At 41.2% G+C, this 25896-nt stretch overlaps 1 long non-coding RNA gene across 6 annotated transcripts in view; it reads right to left on the reverse strand.

The window, feature by feature from the left end:
• The window catches only part of LOC138915078 (uncharacterized), a 39972-nt gene extending 14303 nt beyond the window's left edge, over positions 1-25669 (reverse strand). The window contains exons 1-2 of one of the 6 annotated variants that reach the window (XR_011437451.1): positions 24771-25669; positions 4772-5358 (exon numbers count right to left, since the gene is read on the reverse strand). This is a non-coding gene — a long non-coding RNA (uncharacterized lncRNA). Of the gene's footprint in view, positions 1-4771; positions 5359-24220; positions 24482-24770 lie in introns of those variants that run through there. The other 5 variants (XR_011437453.1, XR_011437455.1, XR_011437454.1 and 2 more) reach the window with 5 other exon arrangements.
• Between the last annotated feature and the right edge of the window lie 227 nt (positions 25670-25896).

A 25896-nucleotide genomic window follows, 5' to 3' on the forward strand; every position in this document is an offset into this window, starting at 1 on the left:
AAAACATACTCTGAAATATTTAGTGAAAACGTCTCCAACTTAGATGGTTGAGAAAAAAATAATATGCATTATTACTTATATGCAATATATATAGAAAAAGAAAATGATAAAGCAAATGGGGCAAAACATAAACAACTAGAGAATCTGGGTGAAGGGTACACAGAAGTGTCTTATACAGTCTTGCAACTCTTCTGTAAGTTCGAAATTATATAAAAATAAAAAAACAAAAAAAGGAAACAACAGAGTAGACTTGCCAAATTATACACCGGTTTTCTTCCAGAGTGGCATTTTTAAGACATTGCCCCAAGATTATTAGAACTTTGAACAAAGACAAATATTGCAGCTCCCAAACTGTGTTCCCTGGGGCACAATTATGCCATGACAGATTAGTAGATTTATCAAAATTAAAACAGTTGCTAGTGTTATTTCTTTCTTCTAAAATTCAATTTGCAAATAATTTTACTCATCAGAAATTCATTTGAGAGAGCTCATATTTCTTTAGAAAAATATCTTGATAAATCCTTGGAGTAGAGGTGAGACCCACAGGGTGAGAGATGGGGAAGATTCATTTATCTGGAGAAAGAATGACAAGGGAGGAATGATGGAAGGATGGAAGGAATTAGCAGCTACGTGGTGAAGGCCACACAAGTGGAATGTGACCCTTACCTAAGACCCTCCAAGTTTTCTCCCAGAAATCATGGCATACATGGAGTGGTTGGCCTATGGAAACAGGAGAAGTGTCCAAGTTTTGTACTCCAGTTGACTTGGGAGAACGAGGGGTGTTTTGACAATGTAAATCCTTTGACATAGGAAATCTTAGCTAGGCTTAAGGTCACGGAATTAGGGGTTCAAGGCAATCTGTGATGGTTAATTTTCTATGTCAACTTGACTAGGCTAAGGGATGCGCAATTCACTAGTGAAGCATTAGTTCTGGGTATGTTTGTGAGGATGTCTCCTCAAGAGATTAGCATTTCAATCAGCAGACTGAGTAAAGAAGATCTTCACCAATGTGAGCAGGCATCATCCAATCTGTTGAGGGCCTTAACAGAACAAAAAGGCAGAGGAAGGGCAAATTCGCTCTTTCTGTTTGAGCTAAGACATCCATCTTCTGCTGCCCACCTGCCTTCTATCGGAGCTCCTGGCTCTTGGGCCTTCGGATTCAAACCTAGACCAGATTTACACCAGTGGCCCCTCGATTCTCAGGCCTTCAGACTCTGAATTACACCACCAGCTTTCCTGGTTCTCCAGCTTGCAGATAGCAGGAAGATCATGGAAGTTCTACCTAATTCCAACTGAGCTAATTCCTATAATAATCTCCTCTAATATATCTATATATATCCTGTTGGTTCTGTTTCTCTGAAGAACCCTTATACACAATCCAATCTAGATATTGGATGATATCTAGTTTTCATATACAGTCTTGCACCGCATAACAACATTTCAGTTAACAACAGACCACATATACGACGGCGGTCCCATAAGATTAGTACCACATGGCCTAGGTGTGTAATCTAAACCATCTAGGTTTGTGTAAGTGTACTCTATGATGTTCATGTAACAGAATCGCCTAGTGATGCATTTCTCAAAACGTATCCCTGTGGTTAAGCAACCCATGACTGTACAAAGAAAACACCAAAACACATTTATATAGTTGTTCTGATTATTATGTGTCAATATCTTATTATTCATAAATGCTGTGCCACATTCAAGAAAGCTGCATAAATGATGGGCTGATGCAGGAGGAGATGGTGTGACTGAACATCAATATATAGGCAGCATTTACCAACTAACCCTATCATTGGTATTTGTGGTCTAATTGAGAATTACTGGTCTAAGTTGGGGAGCTTGTCTTAGATTTTAAATATATGAATGTGCAATTTTACTAGTAATAAAATGGTTGAATCCCCAAATTTAGGTCATTCTGTTACAAAGTTTTAAAGAGCGAATCAAATGTTGACCCCTTCTTACAATTAATTTGTCTGAGACTATTTTTTAATTTTTAGCTTCAGTCTGAGTACTACTATATTTCATGGCTACCTCATGGTCTTCTGCTACATTACAACTTTTAAAGTGTTCTGTGGTCAAATAAGCTTAAGAAATACTGTTGTACAGTGTCATTTTTACAGATGCATTTTTAAAGAGGGAGGACTCAGAAAACATTAGAATGTATTTTCATACTCTGACTACTTTCACAAAGGCCATGAGACAGTATTTTGATTATTCAAATTATGGGTGGGGCTGAGAAATGAATTACTCATTAGCCACTGACTTCCACTGTTAATACCAATGTAAATTACATGTCACAGATCAACTCCACAGCTTCTATTGAAATTCCTGGGACACAAACAACTTCTGCAAGGCCACTAGAAACACAGATCAGGGTGCCAAGAGTGAAGTGGCAACATGAGGAACCCACATGCTAAGAGGCTTCACTCTGGGAGCGTCACAGATCAAGGGCATGGGGCCTCTTTTAGACAGCAGTACAAGAATTAAATCATTACGGGGCTGGCCCCGTGGCTGAGTGGTTAAGTTCGCGCGCTCCGCTGCAGGCGGCCCAGTGTTTCGTTGGTTCAAATCCTGGGCGCGGACATGGCACTGCTCAGCAAACCACGCTGAGGCAGCGTCCCATATGCCACAACTAGAAGGACCCACAACGAAGAATATACAACTATGTACTGGGGGGCTTTGGGGAGAAAAAGGAAAAAATAAAATCTTTTAAAAAAAAAAGAATTAAATCATTACTAACTGCAAAACAAAAATTACATTGTCAAAACTTTAAAGATGGTAAGCAGATGAAACAAAATGCTTATAAGGGAAAAAATTCTCCAGGCTGGAGAAACATAAGCACACGGACAGATGAAAACTTTCTCAGCAAAACTGAAGCATATTTATGGTCCTACTGTACCTGAGACTATAGTGCCCATGAAAAGCGGAAACACAGCTGTCACCTAAGACAGGAAGGGAATTCCGCAAATCTGGCAGCAGTCCTTCAGCTGTGTCCTTAATACCCCCCTCTTGGAGTCAGCTACCGTGTGACGTTACTACAGAGCTCAAAGAGGACATGGAGAGAGCTCCATGAAGAATCCGAATTGAAGAAACTGCTTGTACAGAATGGATTCTGAAAAATATCTCAGGATTTAACCTTTCTGAGCTACGACATCTCTCCCCAAATCCCTGCCCTCAGTGTTCCTTACCAGTTACCATCATTTATTTACCCAACTTGAAACCTGAGTCACCTGTGACTCCTCTCTTCCTCCTCACTTCCATCTCCCATTAGCTCTCAAGTCCAGCAGATTCTGCTTCTTCATCTGAAGTCCATTCCCTCCTTTTGATCTTTAAGGCCAATGCCCTGGTTCAGGTCCTCACTTCTTCACACTATTACAATAATCTATCCTCCCAGCTTCCAGTATTTTCCCCTCTAATTCATTTTATGACCACTGTAAAATTCATCTTTCTAAAGCACAGTCAGAATCATACTAGTCCACTTTTCAAACCATCTTCAATTATTCCCCATGGCCCCGGACCACATACATACTCCTCAACCTGGTGAATTCAAGACCCCAGCAATCTCTGGGCTCTGCTCCAACAGCTCCTTAATGTCTATACTGACTATATCCCTACATTTCCATACAAGTGCCATGCGATCCAACTTCCCTGTCTCTTCTTCCAGCTTCTCTTTACATCTGGATCTCACCGTGCATGCAACTCAATCTATTCAAATCTTATCTATTTTCCAGGATCTGTTATCAGCATTACTTCCTCAAAGAAACCTTTCTCCATTTCCCCAACTCAATGTCATCTCCTGCTTCCATGAACCTACCACATTTTCCTTGGCATCTATTATGCTCTGCTTTCTATTCTACTTATCTACCTTATCTACTATAAGTTTCACTGAATCAATACTTATTAAGACTCAACCATGCACCAGGCACTGTATTAGGCACCAGTGATACAGGGGTGAATAAAACAGCAGTGACCTCTCAAATTACATATAAGAATGTCGAGCTGGGATTATCCCGGAACCTTTATGGTGTACTATGTGGTAGGTAGCTAGAATAATTGTTCTTTCAAAGTGCTAGAAAGTATTTCATAAATATATCAAGTGTCATTCAATTAAGATGCTTTGTTTAAAACCCATAATTCTATCAATAAAAAGGATTATTTTAAATAGAAAGTTTGAAGAATCATATAGTATAATCTTTAGGTCCTTAATTAAAGACTTATACATAACTATAGCACAATGTACAGCAACTATACATAACATACAACTACACGGAAGAAAGGATGGAAAGACAGAAAATCAAACTTTTTTGGTGTCAATGAGACTTTGAATGAGTGAATATGATTGAATGAATGAATGAATGAATTTTGAAAAGCCTATGAGTTTGGTTTCTTGACAGTTTTTGGACCTATCATGTTGGAATCTCAGTAAAATCCTCAGACATGGAAATAACAGATAGGAAAATGTATAGTGATGAGAGAATATAACTGTGAGATGAGCTATGTTAAATTATCATTAAGGAGAAAAACAAGATAAGATTTTTCTCAGGTTCATATCCTTGACTCAACCACCAGTAAAAAAGATTTAAAAGATGGGAAAGTTACTACCATACATTCTAGTTTTAACTAAGTACACAAATTACTACCTCTCAGTTATCTTATTGCATACATCTCAGTTTTTAATAACACCCCCATTCACAGTAGTTGTCCAATGCCTACCCATGTTCCCCGCCCCAACCCATTTCCAGGGTTCCAAAGGCTCCCTATTTACCTCATACGCATCTTTGATGTTCAAAGGCTTACCAAGCGCTGCCACATGACCCACAATGCCTTTGTTACATTCTAAGTGGATACAGTTATTGGAAGCTTCTTCCAGTGTTGAACCTTCTGCAACATCAAAGAGGTGGCTGATAAGAAACTTGTCGTTGGAGCTGTCCTCACAGATGAGGAACAGGGAATAGTGGTCAGCGGCAATGAGTCCATGGATGTGCAAGAAAATTTTGTGACACAAGGCTGTGACATCCAAAAGACTAGAAACATCTTTCACTAATTCCAAGTCTTGTGCACTGGTCCCCTTCATCATTATCAAACCTTGGAGGGGTTAGAGGCATCTGTTCCTTCTTTTCTGAGTCAGAGAGGAAGCTCACAGTTCCCTCAGAATCCTTGACAACAATGGGTCTAAGAGGCCGGTCAAATTCGGAGGCAGAGATTTTCCTGGTTTGTGTCCCAGGGGCGCTGCTATCTGCATGGGAAGTCTGCTGCAAGGGGGAAGAGCAGGATTCCGGGTGGCCTCTGGCGCCTTCATTGCAGACAGGGATGGTGTGAACTCTGTCAGCAAACCATGAATTGACCATCTCTCTGCAGAACAGAACACGTGACACATTAAATATTTCAGATGGAAAGGTGCTGCCTCTGACAGCTGCTAAAAATTCCCTCACGGTAAGCTGGTCAGATCATAATTCGATTTGTCATAGAAAATATAAACAAGATGGTTTGGTTAAGAAAGTTTTATTTTGAAAAACTGTAAGGGACGATTGCTTCAATGAATAATTTTAATAAAGTATGACTCCCATATATATATATTTTCAGATACCTGATTTACAACACATCAAGCATCAAGTCTGCTTTTCTCAAAACCAGTTTATATTAAAGTAAAAGACACTAAATTTGACAATAGTCTTAAGAAAACATAAATAGGGAAATTAATCTGCTGTTTAAAACATACAACTTGTTCTGAAGTTAAATATTTGAAAGTTAAAGATAAATATTTATCTAAATTTGGCTAGCAATATGCTTGATTTTAGATAGTTTTATCTATATTGCTATATATAGATTAGATTTAGAAGGGGAAATGGGAAATGCAAACAATTTTATCTGATAGAAAGACTAGACTTCTGTAAATATCCTAATAATGCTTGATGAATGGTAAAAATGATTTATTCTAGATTACCTACTCCTGGTATAAAGGAAGAAAGTTAAAAAGTAGGCAATACCTAATTTTAAAAATTCAATCCAAGAAAACTTAAATTATTTATGTTTTTAATGTATCTCCTGTGGAAGAAACCTATTTGAGCTAAAGCCTTCACAGTGGGTGATTTTTTTAAACAAACATACCAGATCATACACATCCAAGTGATTATTCATTTCAAATAATTCCCCTTGGAAAGCCATAATCTTATACCAATTGATACTACCATTACTTTAGACATTTTTGGAACTCTTCTTTTGAAACTAACTTCTAAGAAAATTTGTAAGCCAAATAAGATTAGTTTTATCTAAAAGTTAGATCTTGGTTTTCACTAAGCCGTCCTCTCAAAAAACAAAGACCCAAAAAAACCTAGACTAACAGCTAACTTACTATCTAGCTCATGCACAAGACTTGACTTTCCCCAAAACTCAAATTTACCTTCAAAAGATAAAAACTTGCTACTGCTGAGAATACTTAAAAGAATGTGCCCATAATAAGAACAACACAATCTCTACCCTACAATAACATAGGGATTATTTTCACCAAATGGCAAGACAAAAAAAGCTTGCCAATGCCCAGGGTATTTCCTGTAGTACTATTTGTTTTAGCGAAGGTGAGAAGAAACCTAATAACACCAATGGGAGGCTAGCTAAACGCATTTATCCTATGGACCACTAGGCAGACAGTGAAAGATGGTCATATGCACTGATACAAATAATCTCCAGATTTATTAAGTGAAAAAAGAAGAAAGCTGAGGGGAAAAGAAGAGGTTGTCTTATTTCTGAGTTTTCACTAAGTCTTTCATTTATGGGATGCTCCCTTAATTATTTTACTTTGAACAACACTGTATTGTTTGGTAAATATATATTATTCTGAAATGGTGCCAGTCTAGAATGAAATGGGCAAAAAAATAACACAGATATTATCCGGATGCCCTCATAATTTCAAGCATTGGGTGCAGTTATAAAACCCCTTTAAAGCTCTCTTTTAAAAGTAACACAGTAGACAGGTCCATAGCACAGATCACAAGTATATACCCACCGCACAGAGTTTTTAAAAAATAACTGTCCTAATGCTTTATGAAGACATGCTGTGACTTAGGACAAACTTTCCAGTGACAGCAACATACACTGATTCAAATAATGCTGTATCTTAAAAACAGAGAGAAATGAGGGGGAGGTACTCTGGGAAATGCTTATATGGCAGCCGCAGTGCCAAAGGCAATTGATGTCACAAACACATGTAAAGCTGTCAAAAATGTATAGGAAGCTTTTAAATAAAATTGTTTTGTAAAATGTAAGATAGGAAAACAGCAGTACGTGTAAATTCATGGAACTTACGAGATTTTTAAATATGTACATGTAACTTAAATTGCGAAATCAATATGAAAATAGGTATTTTAACTATTTCAGCTACAAACCCAAAACGTTGCCCTAACTTATTTCTTATCTTCTCATTGGAAAATGGTGATCAACCTTTTTATTTTTTAATCAAACCACATACGTAACAACTCCATGTGGATATCTAAGCAGACAGGTGAAAACGGGGGAAACAATTCCTAATGCCCCTCCCAACGTCATCTCACTCCCACCTCACTCCCAGCCAGTCTCCCTCACAGTAAGAAATAGCACCATCACCTCCCCAGTCACTCAAACCAGACACCTAGGAATTACTCTCAATCTCCGTTTCCTTCCATTCTCACGTCCAATCCAAGTCGCATCTACTTGACTCACAAAACCTTCTATCCCAACCTGTTCATTTCTATCTCCTGTCCTACCGCTCTGGTCCAAGCCCCACCATATCCTACCTGGACTATGGCCACAGCCCCAACTGCTCTCTCTCATATCATACATGCCCCTTTCAATCCATTCTCCAGACAGCAGCCAGAGTAATCTTTTAACAAAGTAAACCTTAAGAGCTTAACTACCCAACTTGGCTCCTCCATGAACTGAGAATAAAACCCAAACTCTTTGAAACCCCCACCGCGGCTGTTCTCACCCATGCTGGCCTCCTTGGTGCTCCTCAAGCACACTAGCTCCAACTGCCCCCAGTCTGGAATGCTCTCCCCTCCCCTGCGCCGGCTGATCACAGCCTCCTCATCTCATTATTAGATACTTTTCTTGTTTATTCATCTGCTGGTTTGCCTGTCTTTCCTGACCAGATGTAAATTTCATCAGAGCTACTTGTCTCCCTTGTTCACTACTGCATTCCCTGTCACATAGAAAATGCCTGTTACACAGTATGTCCTCAGTAAATATTTCTTGAGTGAAGTGAGTGAATAAATAAATGAAGCCTCCTAAATCAACTGCATCAAAAGGGACAACAGTCTTTTGAATATCTGAATGCTAGTATATTCGTTACAGAAAATCAACACTGTGTTTTATCTATTAACCATCTCTCTGACGTGAAGCATCGTAACTGATCATGGCTAATTTATCCTCATATACGCTGCAGTGCCGACTACATGTCTCAGAGCCAGTGTTCAAAAATTCTTCATGGGGCCGGTCCCGTGGCCGAGTGGTTAAGTTCATGTGCTCCGCTGCTGCAGCCCAGGGTTCGGATCCTGGTCGCAGGCATGACACTGTTCGTTAGGTCATGTTGAGGCGGTGTCCCACATGCCACAACTAGAAGGACCCACAACTAAGATATACAGCTATGTACTATGTACGGGGGGGAGGGTTGGGGAGATAAAGCAGGAAAAAAAAAGATTGGCAACAGCTGTTAGCCCAGGCGCCAATCTTTTAAAAAAATTCTTCACCTGTTGTCTATTACTATAGTTAATTGTCTCACAAGTGATTTACCTCTAGATATTTTCTTGGAGACATGAACTCAGTATTAAATGACACAGGTAAATGGATCTAGTATATTCAGTCATTCAATCAACAATTCTTATTAACTACCAGTCCTGGAGGGAAGGAGTTTCTCATGACCACATTGTTGATTATCTGAGCCCCTGCGGTTATATGCTTGAGTGTGAAAACACATGTTATCAAAACCATCACTTATGAATCAACCACAGATCAAATTAAATCGTCCCTCACACCTCCCTCGTCAGGCCTCCCTGAAGTGTTGCAGTGCATGGCCTACGTAGCTGGATGAAGTGGGCCCCTCCTCTTAAGACTAACTTCTATCCTCTTCCGATGAGTTTTTAATACTTCAGTCTCTATACAAGTACAAATCACCTGCAAACTGAAATTGAAATTCCTATACAAGATACAGAATTTCCAGAAGTAGACAAAAGTGATGCTGGAGAAGCATTCTAATATTACACAGAGCCACTGACGAACAAGAGCTAGGCCCAATTAAAGACCAGCTAACAACTGAAGAAAGAATCAACCAGGATAATGAGATAACAGATACTTGAAAAGAGAATTCTGTTCAAATAATTACATTCTAGACTAAGAAAGGCCCTTGGAAAAACTGATGAAGTTTTCAAATATTAATTCAAAAAAACTATTTTTTGGGGGAAAAAAATCTCTTTATGATCCTGCTGCAAAAGTCAAACATGAGGTACACATGTATTTATATGATAGACATGTGCCATGGTTTATGGTATAGTTTTGTCAGAAAATCAATTGTTTATTGTAAAAATTAGCAAGGAGTTTTCATTATAATCTCAATTTTATGAAATCTAAAATAAGATAAATTTACTTTCATAATCTACGGTTCCATTTTTCAAGATAAAGTTCCAATTAAAACATTTTCACTGCTATTTTAATTGAATTCACTTTTAAGCGTCCTTTTTGTCTAGAATGAATTATTCTCATGAGGTAAAGATCGCTGAGCAGGGCTGGGCACCAGGGAAATGGTAATGAGCAACCTCAGATAAATTATTAACTGACCTCTCCTCCCCAAACTGAAGTTTATTTTGTGTTCAGAGGTTAATTTATATATATATTGGATCTTGCTGTCATATCAAATTAAATGTAAATGCACACAAATGAATAAAGATGGAAAAGGTGACTGTAAACATGTCAAATATAAGGGTAAAAAGTACCAGATGGGACTCAAGAAAGCTGCATGGTGATTCTGACCGGGCAAATCACTCCTATGACCTTGCATACGATCTCTGTTTTCCCTTCTTGCTCTTCCTTGATTGTATGGGACTTTGAAAACTATTTACATTAGTGATACTGAGGGGAAAAAAGCACCTTTTATTTAAACCTAGTGAGGCAGGCATTAACAATCCTGCTTTGTCAATGATGAAGCTAAATTAAATGGTTGAACCAAACATACTCTGCTATTTGGTAGCAAAACCAGGTCTCCTGTTCCAAGTCTTACAGCCTGGAAGAATACAAAAGTTCGGGAACCTCAGTGCTTGTCATGAAGAAGGCCTCCATAACCTCCCGCTGCATCAGAAAGGGTCAAAGTCAAATTCAGGCACACCAGGCCAGGGAGAGTAAGATCACTTCCAATAACAGTCTCTAACTTCTTTCCATCCAGATCACAAAAGGATGGCGCACTCAACCACGGAGGTAAGAACTCTGCCTCAGAGGACTCAAGAGAACAAAGATTCTTAAGGTTAGTGTCCTTAAAAAAACCTGCCTGAATCTCATGTCTGTATTTCTCTGAAAACAGGTCACATTTAAGAAATCTAAGACAAGGCACTAAACAGAATGTATTATAAATGTGTTCGAGACAAGAGTCATTCTTAGGGTTGCTTGATTTAGCAAATAAAAATACAGGACATTCAGTTAAAATTGAGTTTCATATAAACAATGAATAATTTTTTAGTATAAGTAGTATCTGAAATTCAAATTTAACTGGGTGTCCTGTACTTTAGCCGGCCACTCTAGTCATTCTATCTTCTGTTTTTCCCAACTGGAATTGTTGGCAGAAAGACCACAAAGAAAAGGTAAGGTCTATGCAGCATACTAATGAGTTCCAGGCTATCAAATCTCTAATACTAATTTTATCATCAAAAGAGCACAAAGGATCCTGTATACAACACTGTGCTCCTGTGTATGGATAAAGGAACCTTTTGAAAGCTCCTGGATTAATAATTTGTGGCATAAAATTCCTCCTTAAATCAAGCTTTCTCCTGTTACTCTCAAAACCATACTATATAATATATTTAATAGAGAGAAAACAAACTGCGGTCGACATATAAAAGACAGATTGACTAAGTGCTAAAAATTTGGGGGACGACAAAGCAGTAAGAAGCTGTGTTTTTTACCCATGAATCCTAAATTCTAATCTAGTCAGCATTTGCTACTAACAGGATGTGTAACCAGTGGCAGACTTCTCTTTCTGCATTTCAATTTCATCCTCTATAAACAGGGCAAATACCACCTATTCTGACTTCTTTTCGAAGTGCAAGGTGCTGACTTCAGCAGGGTATGAAGTCAAGAATACCAAACTGGCGGTCAGCAGATAATTCCAGTTCCAGCTACAAGACGACACATATGTGAGGGTGACCTAGTTACAATTTCTCTGGAGTTCAGGTTCTCCAGGTGTAAAAATGGGCAGCTGTATTAACAGGCCATGAAGACCCCACAACGGCTTACGGTATCAAAGGCCAGGCGGGCATCATTAGGTCAATCAACTTCCTTAGCCTCTTTTTGTCCCTTGGCTTCCTCATTTTTACATAGCCTTACTCCTTCACTCACCGCACAGGGCTGACATACGAGTCAGATAGGAAACGCGTGTGGAAGCATTTCAAAATCTCTCCCACGTATTTAACGTTTTGCTGTCTCACATGCTTTAGTACTCATCCCAATGGAGATGTAGGGCTGGGGTAAGGAGCAACGGCTATTTCCTCATAAAATTCTGCCAAGAGAACCAGGGAAAAGACAAGGGAAAAAAGGTGGTGTTCCTGGGTACAGGCCCACAGGCTGAGGGGGCTTCATGGGGTCTGGAAACAGGCTGACTACATGCACCCTGAGGACTCAAAGTCCTTGGCCAAAGCAGATACTTCAGAATGCCATTCTTTATAGACTCTCCCTAAGTTTTACCCCAAAAAAGAAGAGTTACATCCTAACTCTACATAAGTTACACCCTAGCCATCCGAGAAAAAAGAACGAAGGGGACATCTGTTCCACAAAGGTATTTTACCCTTTGCTACCAGCACTAGTTAACTCAGAGACTTGACTTCCATGTGCAAGCCTGTCCTTGCTCACTGCCCTGCAAACCTGGGAGCACTCACAAGCAGAGCGGTCGTCTTGAAGTCTTTGAGTTGATTTAACGTTTACAAGGCTCTTAATGAAAGACAACAGGCCCTAGACACTGGAAACAAAGCCATGCCCAAGGGAGAGGCGATGAAAACTGATGCCAAGGCTTTATAATCAATGACAAGATCCTCATGCTTAACATCCCATCCAAACCATTCCCTGTCCCCTCACCGCATGTTTCATTATCCTCCAGTCATTTATTTCCGTCCTCATCTTATTACACACAAAAGTTCTTACCTCATAAATGAGTTGTATTATACACCAATTTTAAGTGGGTAAATTAGATTTAGTTTTGTTTTAGACTTTTTCCAATATGTCTTAAAATAACTGGAGAAATCTCAGAGGGGACCAAAAATCAATGTTGGGAGTTATTCTGCTCAGGTAACACAAATGCAAATCCTATCTGTGGCTTCAAACCTGTATTCTGCATACCACAGACGCTGTGCAGGATCGCTGAACGACCCTTTCCCACACTGAGCAAGTCAAGAACCCAAAACACTGATAGGAATTAGACAGTAGGAAATAAAACCAATGGAAGCTGCCAAAAACTTGCTATAAGTTTTCAAAAATGTAACTTGAATTTTAAATCTCAAATCTCTTTTGAACAATGAATGCAATCAATCCCCGTTTATTGTCCTAATATTCTATTTCAGAGAAGACTTTTGCAGCTCAAACTGCTCCTGCAATGACAGTTTGATATAAAAATCAGTGTCATGAAGAATAACGCTCAACACATTTTGATTTCATGAGGCTTCTTTACAGCACTAACAGCACTGCGCCCTTCAAGACGGTGTTACAATGTGGGTGGAGCGCCCTGCAAAACTAAATTGAGTTCACACGCTCACAAGGCCAGGCAGCCAGGGTCTAGCAGTGGCTGCAGGCAAAAGCTGAACTTGACATTTCCAGGGCCGGACATTTTGCTATGTCTTTACTAACACACAGAGGGATGAATACATTCATTCTTGAATGATAAAAAACATCAAAGGAATTCTAGGGGGGTAGGAAGCTTAGAAGGTGAACTGTCCTTTTTTTTACAATGGTTGTAACACAAGGCTTATTTCATCAAAATTACACACATGGCAGAGAGAAAGCGCTATATATTCCATTCTACACTTCCTATGTACTCATATGTTTTAGGTAGATGAAAAGTGTATCATAGACTCAATTAAGTTATTGATTAAATTTCATGGTGCCAAGCGAGTAATACCTTTTTTAGGGATATTTAAATAAGTTTTGTATATTGGGTACACTTGATCTCATACTTTCTAAAAATTTTATAGATCAGTAACATTCAGTTAAAAAATGAAAATATGGCACATCCTGTTAAGAATCAAAACTTTCCCCCTTTCCCAATTTCTCATTTTCACTCAAGATTATTATAAACCTATCACAGGAAAGAAAACTATAATTTATTTTGTGTTCTGGAAATTTACTACTAATCTAGACAAGTCACAGCTTCCTCCAAATGCCTACTATCTAGAAGTATTAAATAGGATATGCAAAACTTATCAACAGGAAGGAGGGACCCAAGCTCTTGCATGGCATTTCAAATATGATTAGCAAAAGGGACACACACACACACACACACACTATTGCCTGTGTCCATAAGGGCTCCATGCAGCAATAACTTTACTTTCTACTAAAGCTGAACCGCTTACTCATCTTACAAAAGAAATCTTCAAAAAGACAGAAATGTCTAAAAATTCATATTCAATATTCCAGATGTCTTGAAAGGGAAAAATAATTAAAATATGCTGCCTAGGTTTTATAGAATATTTCTTGGCATCTAGAAAAGTAAGGAAAAAGAAAAACTTACAACGTAAAGTAAAATTGTGATATAAACACAATAACTCTCATGAGTTAAAAATCTAATTAGGGACCACGCCATGGCCGAGTGGTTAAGTTCATGCACTCCGCTTCGGCGGCCCAGGGTTTCAAGGGTTCGGATCCTGGACGTGGACATGGCACCGCTCATCAAGCCATGCTGAGGCGGCATCCCACATGGCACAACCAGAGGCACTCAGAACTAGAATATACAACTAGGTACCGGGGGGCTTTGGTGGGGAGAAGAAAAAAAAAAAAGAAGATTGGCAACAAATGTTAGCTCATGTGCCAATCTTAAAAAAAATTGTAAAAAAAAATGTAATTAGATTTTAGATGAAACCTACTTGTAGAGCAACTAGTTTAATGTATTTTGTACTCTTGCCTAAAATAATGTATCAAAGGATAAAAATTATTTTGAAAATATACTGTACTTTGGGTATTTCATGTTCTAATACTAAAAATATAATTGTAATGGCCTAGTACCTAAACTGTCAGCCACTGTATTTTAAAAAGTCATTTGAGAGTTCCCACTTTTTATACTCTCAAATTATATATGGAAACTAAACCCACTTGGGCAAGGTCTCTAGGCACATCATTTAGTAAGATGCTTGCACAGTAAGAGGCCCTAGGAGAAACTTCCACCTCTTCCTGAGTGAGAGTCACATGACATTAACTCTAGGAGCCTTGCTTTGCTTCCAGGAAGACGGACAGTGAATTCCAGCAGAGCATGGTGCTTAAGGGTCCCAGGTGGCAAAGACTTAGCCTTCAATCCCAGAACTACTACTATCTAAGAGTGAGACCTTAGATACATTCATTACTCTCTCTCTAAAATGGAGATAATGGCAATAATCCTCATAGGGTTCTTAAGAAAAAGGAAATGATGCCCATAAAATGAAAGCATGGAGTCTGGGACACAATGTTTTTAAAGATTTTATTTTTCCTTTTTCTCCCCAAACACCCCCGGTACATAGTTGTATATTTTTAGTTGTGGGTCCTTCTAGTTGTGGCATGTGGGATGCCACCTCAGCATGGCTTGACGAGTGGTGCCATGTCCATGCCCAGCATCCGAACCAACAAAACCCTGGGCCACTGAAGCAGAGTGCACAAACTTAACCACTCGGCCACGGGGCCAGCCCCCTGGGACACAATGTTTAACACATGATAGCTACTGTTTTTAAGTTAACCAATTAAATGGAGTATACTTTCAAAAGTGATTTATTTTAATTTTTTTTGCTTGAGGAAGATTAGCCCTGATCTAACATCCATGCCAGTCTTCCTCTATTTTATATGTGGGATGCCGCCACAGCATGGCTGATGAGTGGTGCAGGTCCACGCCCAGGATCCCAGCCCAGGAACCCGGGCCGCTGAAGCAGAGTGCATCAAACTTAACCACTAAACCATGTGGCCAGCCTCAAAAGTGATTTTTTTTTTGTAAAAATAAAAATAATTTATTCGATGGGCTTCTATAGAATAACTAGATGTTAGCCAATTGTGGCTCCTAGTTTAAAAGCACTAATTTCTCTACAGAAACACTCATAAGAAACAGTTGTTTTAACGTTAGCATTTTCTCAAATTAGTACTGAAAAAACATAGAGTCCCTAGACCAATGACTACACTTACATATGACATGATGTTCTGAGTAACACAGAAAAATTAAGAGCTGAACATTTAGTTGAGAAAAATAATTGCAAGAACGTAACTTGTTTTTCCATTACTACTTAGAAATTAATTTAAAAAAAAAATAAGTTATAGGTTTGGGGGATGATTTTTTTCCAAAATATCAAAGATAAAATAAAACCCTTTGACTGAGAAAATATACAACTAATTACTATGATGAAAACCATAGCAGTATTTCATAATAACTGTCATTCTAAGTTGGAGAATGTTTTTAACACATGATAAAACAATGCTTTAACACTCTGCGACAGCAGATTTGGGGATTAAAGTTGATCTGTTTGAGCTCCTACCCAAGGGGGCTCACTTGGGGAAATTCTGTAAGCAGGCTGATGCATGGGCCTCAAGGATGGCCATATAGCAGGTCCCTTGAGCAGTAACATTTGGGGAGACTTGTGGGGTGCCTTGAACAAAACAAGAGCAAAAAGTTGCACGCCCTCAATGATCCACAAAACACGAGTTCTCGTGTTTTTAAATCTACTATTAAAACATCATCCCTTTTTCTTTCTCTCCAGTGCTTTCTTCATCAGTCATGTGAATTAATCACTACAGCCAGAATTACAAAGAGTGTACTAATTTCCTGTCTGGAAAGGGATAGTTGATAACTCATATGGAAATCTACTAAAATTATCTGTAGGAAAAACATAAAAATAACTCACATTATAATGTTAGAAATTTTTCTGCTCTTGGATCCTAATTCTATACAGTTTTAGTTACATAGTTGGCATAATTTGAACTGGATCCACAACAGGTATTTGGAAAATACTTAAAGGAGGAAACTATTCAATCTGAGAAGTCGACACTCTGCTCTCCTGGTGAGAATCCAGAATGCTTAGAGCTGGACGAGATTTTTAAGCTCACTGATTAATCTGTCTGCCTTGATTCTCATTTCCTCTCATCTCCCATTGTAAAGTGGAGGTTTATTAACTTGCGGCAGTCACAAAGCTGGGGACAAACTCGGGAAGTCTGGTCTCCCATTCCAGTCACCTTTCCAGGACCTTACACAATCCACAAAGGTTCTGTTCAAACCATCAATAAAAATTCATCTAAAGAATGAGAAGGACACTTAAAGTCTATAAAACCCCTGTTCTGTTCTTCTAATTTCCATTTACCAGAATAAGGGAATGACCATCACAGTTGGTGATTATATTTAAGGCATTGATGATTCTCAAGGTAAAATAGTAAACAACTGAAAATCACTCTAAAAAAGGTGAGGAAATAGGCGTTATTTCCTTTAAATTTCTCAACAACTCTATGAAGTGAATGCTCTTATTTCCATTCAACAGAGAAAGCAAATAAAGTACCTAAGGGCATACTCTCAGAAAGAGGTAGTTCTGGGGGTGAAGTCTGAGTCTGTCCTACGTGGGGCCCTGGCCCACCATAAACAGGAATAAATCTTAAAGGGTTCTGTACAGTGGCTCGCAACTCAGTCATGGTGCCAGCCCTTAGGGCGCATTGTGACCATGGCATCACAATGATGGGGGTGCTCCTGGCATTTAGTGTCTGGGGCCCAGAGACGTTAAACAGCCTGCAATGCGCTGAACAGTCTCTCACAGCAAAAAAAAGTGTCTTATTAGTTAGAAAGCTTTTGGTCCACCAAGATGCCAATAGCTTGCCCTTTGGGAAGCATCGGTTTAGATGAATAAAAGATTAACATACTATAACAGTATTAAATGAAACAGGAGATTTGGGGCACCTCCAAGTGATATCCTCATATGGTTTTACATTCAAATTTGACCGAGAGTTGGAAGAGACCCGTTTTATAATTCTCCGCGCATTCATAATCACGTGTATGAAAAATGTTCCTTTAAGGAAAACCTACTTACATCTAAATGGAAAAACATCGTAACTGAAACCTATGCTGTGAATGTGTAAACTGACTTGCTTTGCAGCTTAGATATGGGAGAGACTGGTCTATTGGCGTTTCTCAATCTGAGGTCTGAGAAGTCCTGAGAATCCAAAACAAGTATGTTTTGAAGATCTGTACTTTTTCTGTGAAAATGTTTTTAATTTTGTGTTTTCACACTGATGACAAGTAAAACCAAAAAAAGGCAAAAGAAGTATACTTTAAATTAGTGGGATGACCACCTTATTACCAAGTACTGTCCTACAATTTTAGCAGTCAGGTTTATATTTGTGTTTACAATCACAGTGCAGCCGAGTGGTTGTAGGATAAAGAGAAAATAAAAGATGTAAATATAATATGCAAATATGCTTTCAAACCAAGTAAAACCCAAACGCTGGTATGCTGTGCCATAGGAATAAAGTTTCATGACTGTTCACACAGAGACCCAGTGGGAGCAGTGAAGGATGCCTCCTAAGGCAGCCACAGCAAAGGTGAGCTGACCTCACCAGACCCTCCAACGGGCAGTCAGGTCCACATTCACTTTGCAAGGGTGAGTTAACGAATGCTGTCAATTTGCATTTGGCTGGAGTTTTATCATTTTATTCATAATTAAATTATAAATTTATTTTGGTATTACAGTTGCATAAACGCTGTAACTGTGATTAAATTATATCTACTCTTAAGAATTCCATATTTAACTAATATTAAAATAAAAGGACGTCCACATCCAAAAGATGGATGGATGGATGGATGGATGGATGGATGGACTGAAGGAAAGACAGATAGACTAGCTAGATATACAGGCAGACAGATAGAATTTGACAAGATTATTTGATCAGCTGAATTTCAGAGCCAAACCAATCCCCAGGTATCTGGAACTTCTGGGTATGCCCTCATCACTTTCTTTTGGGAATTCCCTCTCCCCCAATGACATATCCAACTATGGGTTACCTGCCCCAACAAAGTAATCAGGTAGCCCTATTCTTCTGGACACCGTGATTGGTACAGAGAAGGCATGGGACCCAAACATGGCCAGAGTAATTTTGAGAGGACTGATATAGATGAGAAGGTACTTCTCTAGAATCAGAAGTTTAAGACCCACATAAATCTGCCAAGAAAAACTTTTCTAGCACAGGAAGAAAGTATGCAGGAGAATAAACACAGCATAGGGGCAAAAAAGATGGATGGATGGATGGATGGATGGATGGACGGATGAATGGATGGATGGATACATGGACTGAAAGAAGGAAAGATAGATTAGCTAGATACACAGACAGACAGACAGAATTTGACAAGATTATTTGATCAGCTGAATTTCAGAGCCAAACCAATCCCCAGGCACTTCAATTATGTGAGTCAATTTCATATGAGTTTAAGTTGGGTTTCTGTCACTTGTGACCAAAAGCTTTCTAACTAATATCCTAGAGCTCAATAAGAAGATGTGTCTTTAACAGGGGAACATTACTTAAGTTTGAGAAACACTGGATTACATGATCCTCTCTAACTTGAAATTTCAAAGATCCTGTATGTGTGTTTTAATTATTTCACCAGCTTAAAAGATCAGGATCTTTTCTCTTCTTATGACCTCAGCATAGGTATTCAACAGAGAGGAAATGATGATTCTTATTTTTTGTAGTTATCACTAGAAGTATAATATCAGGCGAGGATCTTTTCTCCCCCAAGTTTAAATATAATAAAATTATTCAGAGAAGATAATTTGCAAAAAGTTAATCTTACTTTACAAGTCAGAATTAAGGGAAAAATCTCAAAGAATGCAGACGCTAACAATGGCACAAGAACACTGTAAAAGCATGTTTCCTGCGAACTACAAACCAGAAGACCGAGGGAAAGATACATAGATCTCTTTAAAGGCTTTTGAAAAGCTTTTTAGAATGATTATCTAAATGATTCTGATGAACTTAACTCTGAGACCGCTTTACCTGTCTTAAACATTTGGTTGGCAATAAGTATAAACTCCTACCAATTAGAGAAAATGAATAAAGCACTTACATTGTGAAATATATATATATATATAATTCAAAATAAAATGAGACTACTGAGTCAGTAAATAAGATTACAGAGTTAAATATCAAACAGATGACTCATGTGGAAAGACTTTCTTCGATTTTTTACTCCTAGGTATGTAGCTCACGGGCACTCTTCACTGAGAACCTGACATAACAGATATTGCCAAGGCCACGTCAATCCGCCGTAACACTGACCCACTGAGTGTCCATCTGTCCAGTTAAACTAATTTCACAGGAAGTCCTGCAAGTCAGCAGCTAGTCTGCATCCTAAAGTCAGAAATCAGTCATCGTTCAACCCTCCACTATCAACCAACTCAGGGATTTATTTAATCGCCCTGCAGTCTTTACGAAAGGCTTTTATCCCAGGAAGAGGTTTTTATCCTTCAATCAGCTCTGAGAACAGAGAACAAATCTAACTCGATACAACATAATAAACTTATACGGTTTAATAAATTATTAGGTTGAAAAATGTTTGGGGGATAAACTAATAAATACTGAGCAGTTCCGATTAGCCTTTTCAATTATGAAAGAAATCTTTCCCAAGCATTATTAAAAGGCACTGGGAAGTTCAAACAAAGTTCTAAGTGAATTTGTGTTTTCAAATCCAGAGGAAGGAGAGCATCTCAGTAAGGCATGTTCTCTGTCATCAGATGAAAGGCGAAGACGAAAACTTTATCCATACAACTTGAAAGCAGTTTCAAATATTTTAAAAGAAAATGATATCAGAGACCAGAGTCAAATCATCTATTTAGGTGGAATTACTTAAAAAGGAAATTTTGTTACACGACATAATCAAAATGCTAAAAAGTGCCCATCTTGAGGTGCTGAAGACATGACCTTGTGAAAATACTGGCAGTTTCTAGAGATCTTCTGATCACAAACTGAAAAAAAAAAAGCTACTGAATAGTACTACAGGCCTATTTAGATGATGTCATACTAAGCACACAGAGATCTCCATCTATGACTAATGGCGACTGCATTAATTCTACCACATTTTAGGAATCATGATCTTGTATTTCAAGATCTGAATGGATCTGCATTTGAAACCTGGAGAACACTAGAGCTAGAAGGGCAATGAGAAATATCCTTTCAGGGGCTCCTACGGATTCTTCCAGAAAGGAAGAATTCAATCCACATGAGGACTTTTAGGTCACTAACGGCTGCTTAGAGCTGGCTGTATGGACCCCTGGTTATACACAATAAAAGCAAAAAAGGCCGTAATTGCACCATCGAAAAATATTATAAATAACATTGAAGTCAGATTGAGTCCATGCCCACAGAGTTTTATCTTTAATACTAGTGACTGCTTAACAAACCATTTGTCTGAAAATTGTGAAAAGTTTCTATCCCTATGTAGTTATAGAAAGAGTCACTTTTAAGAGCACATAGCAATGTTTATTTTATATCCATCATCTGATTTTAATAAAAATATCTTGCAAACAAAGATGTTTCAGCTGTTAGAGATGAGAAAAAAATTACCAAAAAGAAAGGATCAAACACAGGACCTGGAAGGTCAACTAATTCAGCACAGCCCTGCAGGGTCGAATGAAAAGTCTATAACAGAAAACTACACGGGGTGTGAAGGTTCTGGGCTCTGATCCAAACAGTCATAAAAACTTGTCCTCACTTAATATTTCCTATTTCCAGTATATACCAAATATTCTCAAGCTTTTGCCTAGTACAAAACAAAGCAATAAAAAGTCAATTATATTACCCCTACCACACTAAATGACCTAAAATATCACCCACTACCACAGAGCTGATTAGTAACTAATGAAAGGTAACATTATTTTAATATGCTGTCAAGAATAACAACAGCTGTTAAGCGGCGTTAGCAGGGGAAGGCTGTGTTGTGAATGCATGAGCCTTAAGAGCCCTTAATTAAGACAGGATCTCTGGCCTGGAGGACTGCAAAGTTGTCTACAATAGTGAGGGTGGAAGTTTTCCACATATTGCGGTTACTAGTTTCAAATGCATTTTTATGCCAGTAGATTATGACTTGTTCAACTGACTCTCTCAAATTCATATAAACAGGCTGTGATTACTAAAAAGCACGTATTCTAGGCTCCAAGCTACAGATTTTAATGGGGTGCTTAGCTCCAGAGCTGAAGATAGTTACAAGAAACACTGTAACAGAGCAGCACAACTGCATTCAAGGTCAACCAGAATTCACAGGTGTTTAAATGAGAATTTAGGAATGCCAGGAACTCCATTCTGTTCAATGACTGCTACTGAGTGCAGCTCATTCATGTCCAGGGACAGGATAGAGAAGCGTGCATGCATGAATGTCAAAGGACAACAATTAAATCAAATAACTAGAAATAGTTCCATCAACACACCTGTTTACAGGCACAGATGGCCAATCTAAGTGAATCCAAATGTATTTCAAATCCTAAAACATGCCAAATGCCTCTACAGAACTATCCTGTTTCATGGGTTCCTGAATCACATACGGTATTCATTTACACTTACAAAGTGTAATAAAAGGGAAAAAAGCAAAGCAATGTGAGCTTCTAGTTAAAAAATAAAACCTTAGCTGTAAAGTTAAAATGTCTGCGATAAGTTTGTACCAAAACCATGTGAATCTTACTGGATTTAGCTGTTTGGCATTTTTATAATCAACTAACGTCCAAACTCTCAGTCTTAAGTCTCCAGTTAATGCCACCAAATTTCAGCCCAAACTGGAATATTGTTTTGTGAAGAACCTCTGGGTACACACAAGCTCTCAGATTATATTCTTTACACTGACAACTTTCAGCACTTTGCAACTCCTAAAATGAGGGCCTGTACTACTCAAATATTGGACACTTTCGCTTTCCAACTTATACGCAACATAAACTCTTCTTTTAAGACCATATGTACACACATATATATCATAGAAAGGGTTCAGCCTGTTGTCAACATCAACTATAATATAAAAACCTTAACTGAGAAACAGTATATAGTCTCAGACGATCTAAATTTTACACAGAGCAGTATAATTTTGAGAATTAGGGTTTTAATCCTATACTACTTGGGAGAAGTAATGCGAAAAGAAATGTAACTTAACTCTTTTCATTTATTTTCCAATAATATGTTACTTTCAATGTTTTGGCAGACTTTGAAAGTGAAGTGTATGACTAATTAAAAACTACCACAAACAATCCCAAATTTATGCCATTGGGGGAGGGAGGTGAAGGACATTTATGCTGATTTATAAAACGACTTTTTTCTTTCAACTGTTAATAATCAGACTAAAGAACACCTCCAGCGAACAGCCACACACGCTGAAAAACTCAGCCCAGTTCTCTGCCCACTCCCCGTTCTGTGCGCTAGGATTCACGGGGGGCAGAAGGTGGAAACGTAGGGGGAAAGGAAAGTGAGGACAGATGGCCTTGGGGTAGCAGGTGACATCTGAACACTGTCAAACGACAGCAATCAATAACTCCAGACCTGGATGGCCTTAGTGCCTCACCCCAAACTCACAGAAAAGTGCCCTTTGAGAAGAAACCACTTTCCTTTCCGGGTTTACTCTGGTCGCTCCAGATTTAGTATTTTGAAGGAAGAAAGAGAAAGAGGGAAAGAGGATTTAAAACGAAGGTGGAGTAATTAAACAAAACATAAGATTTGTCCCAAAGCCATCGCCTCTGTCCAAAAACCCCGAAAGTGATCAAATCAACAACTCGTTAGGAGAAAGGGTTAAAAAGAGCCACATCTAACACCCCAAAGTAATACATCCCCAAGAGACTAAAGGAAGACAAAAATGTCTTACAATCTATATTCAATGAAACATCGCCCCACCGGTGTGACCCGGCGCCACCACCCAGCACCCGGCCCCCCCCCCCCGCACCCCAGGGGAAAGTGGGACAGGGGGGATGCTGAAGGAAGTACCTTGTTTTGTCTCCAAAGGGCAACATAGCAAACGCGGGAATTTCGAGGTGCAGATCCTGCAGCCCCAGCGGCCCCCTGGACTCCAGGAGGCGCCGGCGGTCCACGACGCGCCCAGGTGAGGCCCAGATTCGAAGCCGGGTCCCCTACCGCCCCCGCTGCCGCGCCGCCGCCCCCTGGCGGGGAGCGCCCTGCAGAGCCGAGGCCGCGCGCCGGCGGGTGGGAGCCCAGCGCCCAGTCCCGGCCGGCTCCTCCACCATCACCGCCCCGTGCGCGCCTCGCGGGCGGCCGGGCCGGCCAGCGCGGGCTGCCCGATGGCCGCTGCCCAGAGCCGGCGGGGCGCGGTTCGGGACCCCTCTACAAAGGCGTGGCTCCTCGAGTGGGCCCGAGTCCGCGCGCAGCAGCCTCGCCCGCGCCCCGGCTTCGCACCGACTCCTCGGGCTTCGGAGGACCCGCCCGCCGCGCGCTCTCCGCTCCACCCTCCTCGTCCCTCGGCTCCAGCCTCAGTTCCTCCCCAACTCTCCGGCAAGCGTTTCCCACGCGCGCCCCGACTGCCCGCTGCGCCGCCGCCTCCCAAAGGACAGGCTCCCTCCCCGCCCTCCGCCGCGGCCGCCCGGCGCTTGGCTCCTGACCAGGAGGAGCCGGCCTCATGGGGTCGGCTGGGGCCGCGCGAGACCCGCCAGCCCCCCGGGGTCCGCTGCCCGCCGCTCTCCCCCGCGCCCTTTGTGTGCGCGCCGTGATCCCTCCGCAGAGCCCTTTTGGCGGCGCCGCCTTGGGCGCAAGAGCGAGTGAAAGGAGGCGCGCGGGACAATCGGGGGACTGGAAGGGGGCAAAAGGCACTCACTCTGGGAAGGTTCAGGCATGTTGCTGCCTTTGGACTTCCTCGTGGTCTCGCCCCTTCCCCGGCTTCCCCGCCCCGCCAGGGCGGGGGAGAAGCGGAGCCGCTGGGACCGAGTTGGAAATGGTGCTTCCGGAGCTGCAGGGAAGGGGCTCAAAAACTGATTTGGTTTCGCTAAGGATATTTAGGGGAACCAGGAGGCTAGAGAAGGGCTGGAGGAAGGCCCGGGAGCACGGCTGTATGAAAATAATCTTGCTCCCAGGGAATACCAGGGCGATCACGGTTGGGGGCGGGCGCGGGGGCGGAACGTACATTTTTGTATTTGAACTTTGTGAGCAAGTTGGATCGAATCCGACGGTTGGGTTTTTTGACTGTACTCGCCTTAAAGTCGAGGTCTCTACACCGTAACAGGACCAAGGACCTACTTCAAAAGCGAAGGGCCTGGGAACGGAGGGGGTTTAATGGTGAACGAAGGGGAAAATTCAAAAGAGGGGAGAGATCAGCCCCAGGTCACGCTCCGCGCCCCGGTCGCGTCTTCCCTGGGTGCTCTTCTTACCTGGTGGCTTTCCTAACAAAGTAAGAGAAAGTAAAGTCCCAGTGATCGTCCAGCCAGGCTTCCACTGAGTCCTGCTCCCGCTGCTGCGGCGGCGGCGCAGAGCCGAGGCCGGCCCGCTCCACGATGGGCGCAGCGCGTCTCTGCGGCTCGAGGGCGCTGCTCGGCCGCCCCAGCAGGGGTTCCTCCCTCGGAGGAGCAGGCTGCTGCCGCGAGACGCTCCCTCTTCGCCTTGCTCCAATCTGGCCGGCTTTCGGGGAAGCGGCTCCGGCACCGGGCCAGCCTTCTGCCGCGCCCCGCGTCTCCCAGTCCTCACGGCTCCCAGGTGTGCCGGGCGAGGCCCTGCGCCGCAGCCCCGCGCCCTCCTTGGGGTCCGGCCGAGCCTGGCTCTCGCAGGCTCTCGAGTCCCAAGATTCCGAGGCAGCTGCGGCGGCGACTGGCAAGCTCTCCGGAAGCTAAGTGGTCACGGCTAGAAGGAGGCCACGCGGCCGCTGGGATGCGCTATGTGCCATGCCGGCTCCCGGGGAGCGCGCAAAGGTGACTGTAGTGTGTTCTCAGAGTGGCCGACTCCAGGAAAGGGAAGGTCGCCATGTGGAGACCCATCCCGAGCCCAGAAAGCGGGAGCTCGGGGAAGTTTCGCCCGAACGTGAGAGGTGGTGCTACCTTGGGCGCTTTTCCTTGGGCCTGGGAGAACAATGACTGTCCCGTCTCTCTTTCCTCCAGCCTAGCGCTCCGGTCTGCGGAGAGTGGGGACCGATCTCCCTCGGAGCCCAGCCAGCGCGGTGGCTCAAATCGCCCAGCCACCGACCGCGGCCGCGTAAGGAGAGGGGCGTGTGCCGCCAAGACAGATGTCCGGGTCTGGGTGGGTAACTTCCAGCAAAGCCATTCCCGTACTTCATGTTAATAAGAACAACAATAATCATTATAAGCTAAGTGCCTTTGCATCAGACAAACCCTTTTCGTGACTAGAAAAAGATTTTCCGGAAAAAGAAAAAGGTAAACTGAAATAATCAGGGATGGTTTGTGAATGAAGTCAGAAAACAAGGACATCTCTCTACAATTAGGGTAACTTGAGAGCACCGGTGCTAAGCCGGTACAGAGCAGAGCAGCCAGTTTCCCACTTGACATT

Source organism: Equus caballus, chromosome 3 (genome assembly GCF_041296265.1).
Source record: "Equus caballus isolate H_3958 breed thoroughbred chromosome 3, TB-T2T, whole genome shotgun sequence".
Lineage (NCBI taxonomy): Eukaryota > Metazoa > Chordata > Mammalia > Perissodactyla > Equidae > Equus > Equus caballus.